This window comes from Punica granatum, chromosome 1 (assembly GCF_007655135.1).
Source record: "Punica granatum isolate Tunisia-2019 chromosome 1, ASM765513v2, whole genome shotgun sequence".
Classification (NCBI taxonomy): Eukaryota; Viridiplantae; Streptophyta; class Magnoliopsida; order Myrtales; family Lythraceae; genus Punica; species Punica granatum.
In genome coordinates, this window is record NC_045127.1 from 16873712 (window position 1) to 16878987 (window position 5276).

Consider the following 5276-nt stretch of genomic DNA (forward strand, 5'->3'; position numbering starts at 1 on the left):
ACTTTTGGCGCACACTTTCGCGGAAGTTTGGAACTCGACTTCAATTTAGCATAACTTGTCATCCACAATTTGATGAACTAACTGAAATGGTAAATGGAACTTTGAGGAGATGTAGAATAGTTGGAAAGAATATTCGCGATTGGGATCTTGTTGTGGCTCAAGCAAAGTTCGCTTATAATCGGCCCATATATCAAATCACCGAATGTAGCCCTTTTGAAGTTGTTTATGGGCAAAGTCCATGTAGTCTACTGGACTTAATTCATTTGTCAACAAGTAATTCAACGCAGAGGCGAAAGAACGAGCAACGCAAGTGAAGAGGTTGCATAAGCAGATTTGTGAGAAGATCATCAAGTAAAATGAGAAATATCGCGACCATGCGAAGAAGCATCAAAAGTTCGTAGAATTCAAGGAAGGTGATCTTGTTTGGGTGCATTTGCACAAAGAAAGATTTTCTAGGTGGGTGATACATGAATCTAAAACCCCAAGCAAATGGACCATTCAAAGTACTTCAACGTATTGGAGATAATGCTTATAAGATTGAATTTCCATAAGAGTATGATGTGTCCAGCACGTTTAGAGCCTGTTTGAAAAATGAGTGTTGCTCAACTCTGCTCAATCCTGGTTTACTACCCGACAACAATGGGCAGCAATTTCCTTCATGTGGGACCCAGTCGCAGCAGCACAAGGACGGTCAACAATGGGCGGTTGAATTTTTTTTGTAGCAAATGCCCTGTTCTTCATTAATTCTAGGAATAGGACTAGTCAAACTAACCAGCAGAGGGACCCACTGTTCCTTCAAATGTTGCGGCCAATTTTGTTTTTATGCAAGTTAAACAGAGCAGAGTTGAACAATGCTCATTTGCCAAACATACCCTTAATGTTTGTGACCTTTTACCATACTATCCTGAAGAAGACCAAGGCAACTAGAGGACGATTTTTTTTCAACAATGGGAGCATGATGGGAGTGCATTGGACAACAAGTCCAATAATGAGGGAGGTCAGCCCAACAATGAAGATCAACAATGAAGATCACGTCCAAGAATATATTATTCTAAAGATTCTTATTAGATTTGAAGATATTATTCTAGAAGATTCTGATTAAGATTTTCTTAGATATATTTGAAATATTTTAGAGGTATAGATTATTTATTTTAAATCTGGGTAAATTGCACTGGTGGTCCAAAATGTTTTACAAATGTTTCATTATGGTCCAAAAAGTTTTTTTCGCTACATGATGGTACAAAATGTTTCAAAGTTGTTTCATGATGGTACAAACCGTCAATTGGCCCTAACGCCGTTAACATTTTGCTAACGTGGTGCATCCTATGTGTCACTTTTGTTACGTGGAACCAATCATAGTGCGCTACGTCATTTAAGAGAAAATAAAATTTTAAAAAGTCCTAAAAAATACAAAAAAAGAGTAAAAATTTTGAAAAAAAATAAAAAAAATATTTTAAAATTTTGAAATTTTTGAAATTTTTTTTAAAAAATAAAAATAAATACAAAAATACAAAAAAGAGTAAAATTTTAGAAAAATTTTAAAATTTTAGAAAAATTTTAAAATTTTTATAAAATTTTAAAATTTTTTATAAAATTTTTAAATAATTTTGAAAAAAAATTTAATTTTAATATTAAAATTATTTTTAATTTTAAATAATAAAAATTATTTAAAATTTTCCCTTTCCCTTTTAAATTAAAAGTTTAAAATTCTTTTTTTTTTTAAAATATAAAATTATTTTTAAAAGTTTTAAAATTTTAAAATTTTTAGAATTATTTAAAATTTTTCGGCCACGTCAGCAAGGAGGTGACACGTAATAGCCACTTCAGCGTCAGCTTGACGGCGTCAAGCTCGAGTTGACAGTTTGTACCATCATGAAACAACTTTGAAATATTTTGTACCATCATATAGCGAAAAAAAACTTTTTGGACTATAATGAAACATTTGTAAAACATTTTGGACCACCAGTGCAATTTACCATTTAAATCTTGTTACTTATAAGATTTAGATAGGATTTTCATATCTTTAGCGTAATCTAGAATTTTCTTCTACGCTTATAAGTACCAATGTTCCATATTGTAGGACGTTTGCCTTTAGTTGAATACAATTATGATTGCTTCGTGCATCTTTCATTATGTATTTCTTGGATTCTTCCTTGAGTGGTGAACACATTTTACTCTTCACATCTAAAGCGGTGTTGAGTCGTCTCTCTAAGGTGGTGATATCCACCTATATCCTTGGAGTTCGAAATCAATGTTTCCTCTTTTCCGTCTCTCATATATATTCTGATTTCAATAACAGGTTGCTCTAACATTGGCCAATGATGGATTCCGGCCTCTCGTTCTTTTCCTAAAGGCTAACTGTTATGCAATGGCCCCCTACCGGCCAATTTAGGGAGGGTAGAGTTTATATACTTTCTTCAAAAAAATTTGAGAGTAATAATATTTTGGTTGACTTTAAACTATCATAATTTTTCAATATTTCATGGTCATTTTCACATTCTCGTCTACTACAGAATCTTTCATCAAACAATAGATAAACAAATTCATAGAACTGACATTTTCTGAAATAACTAATAAGTAAACATGTCACCTAGCTAATAAATTAGGTATGCATTTATCATCTATATTATAGTAATTTAAAGTATTCTCATGAAAATATCATATTTGAGTTATTAGGAGCTTCCAAAAGCCTCCAATCTGAGCATTGAGGAGCTTTCAAAAACTATCCCTCAACTCGTTGTTGACCTTGATTCACGTCTGTTATTAGTATGTAGATTATTGAAGAATTTTACATTTTCTGAAGTCTCCATTTCTTGAATATCCAAATAGTCTTCTCAAACAATGAAATAAACTTACTACAAGCTATCAATTTATTATATTTCTAACTTATGTGACATAAACTTTCAATTAAAATATTTTCATATAAAAGCCCCGTGCAGTGTGCAAGTAAGTGGACTAGTATCTATCTATTATCTATTATAGATATTTAAAGTAGACTTAATAAATTCTTGCAATGAGAGGCTTCCATTCATGCAAGGAGAATATGAACATAATCCTTTTTGGCAAATCCTCAACTCAATATTGAAAGTCTCTTTGAGTCTTTGCATTAAATACGTGACATTTTTTCTATTATTATTATGGTAAATTGCTCCAAAAATCATGAACTATACACGAAATGTCAAATCTACCACAAACTTCAAAAAGCCTCTAAAAAAATCATCAACTATTACTTAAGTTCCACATCTACTATAAATTAGACTTTTCATCCACATTTTCTGACATGGCATGCCTACTTGGCTAAGGGCTCATATGTGGTAACTAACGGTTGTTAAAGCTCCCGTGTGGGCCACAGACATTGGGTGACGTTGTTGCCTCCAGCGACCCAATTTTAGGGGTTGTTGGGCGGCGTCGAGGCCCCTTCATCCCTTAGGTTCTATTTTTTCAATTTTTTTATTAAAATTTTCAAAATGATTTTAATAAAAAAATATGTGTAGGGCCCACTCAGCCGATTTATGTTTGCCACATGGCACTATTAACAGGCATTAGTTGCCATATAGGAGCTATTAGCCACGTTGGCATGCTACGTCAAAAATATGGATAGAAAATCTAATCGAAGGTAGATGCGGAATTTAAGTAATAGTTGATATTTTTTGTGAGACTTTTTTATGTTCATGGTAAATTTAAGATTTCTTCAATCGCGAAGATAGGGGGAGGAAAATCCTGCCAGAGGAGGAGCCCCCTTCGGCGGGACTCCCTCCCACTATTTTTTTTGTTTGGTTTTTAAATTTTTTGTTATTTTTAAAAATTTAATAAATAAAAATTTTATTAGACTAATTAGGAGGCGCCACGTGGACCGGTTTAATGGCATCAATGGTTTTGGACGAAAAATTTCTAACGGACTAAACATTTAGGACTAGTTGAGCCAAACTTATTCTTTTAGAATTTAAGTTTAACTTTCTACATAGTTTTAGGACTACCACAATCTTTTAGCCAAAATAGAATATTATTTCCTAGAACAATTGTAAGGTCAAGTTTGTACATTTGCTTAATATATGTTATATATCTGTATAGTGTTGACGATTTAATAAATACGAATGCATTTTTCTTTCGGTGTTTACTCTGGTATCTGGAAGTCGAATGGAGCTTGACTAATCCAGTTCGAATAAGGTCGGCCTACTAAACGGTAAAAGTCTCTTGATCAAGGATTTTTTCATTCACAGGACTCGAATCTGAGACCTAAAATAAGAGTTGTTGACGTTCAATCTCTAAGGCGGGTTTCCGCTGAGCCGGATACGAGTATTGGTATTCATAGGCAAGCCCGCTCGCCCCGTATACGTGATCTTGAAGCCTAACTGGCTTATCGTATACCACTACAACTCAACCTTGGAGAGTATGAGCGCCGTCAAAAATTGATTTTATGGTATAAAAGCTTATGACCTCGTGTTCTTGCTGGACTGGACATGTGTCAGTGGTAGGAAGTATGGTTCCGAAAGTGACATTGAAATCCTTATTAATTTAATGCATTTTAAATAAGAGAATTAGTGGTAAAATTACACCATATCATATACAATTAGCCTAATATATTAGGGTTATCATTTAAAAATTTTCATTATTCTTGAAAATTTCCAATTAAAAATTAAATTGATCTTTAAAAAGTATGAATAATTACTATCGGAAATCTATGCGCACAATGCATGGATTGAAATACTAGCTAATATTGTTTTTGGACAATTTTTTAGGTATACTTTGGTATTCATAAGCTCAATGGGCCTAACTAATCTACTACAAGTCGAGTTAGCCCATTAAAAGGTAAAAGCTCTCTCGATCAAGAATTTTCTTAATTCACAAGCCTTGAACGATAGACCTTACTTAAAAGAGAATAAGCGTCGGACCGTTTGAACCAATCATTGTTGATCGTTTTTGAACAATTTATGGTTGTAGTTTTCACTATAGCAGTTAGTATAGTTGACATTTTCTATTACGGACCTAAAAATTATAGGGACATCAGAAAATAAAAGGCTCATGTTCATTTTATTGGGACTACCCCGAGTGCTTTCTCCTTCAACCACATATCCTCGAACTTCTGCCAGAATATAATAAAGCTGAACTAGGGTCCAACATATTTTCTTTTTTTGATAAATGGCAATACTTCATTAATAACGAGAGGTATTTACATAAAAAACCACGACCATTTACCCCTGTATAGTATAGAACAAATTGAGAAGTCCCAAAAGTCTACCTAGAGAATTAGCTATAGGCAATATCAGAAAGGCGAA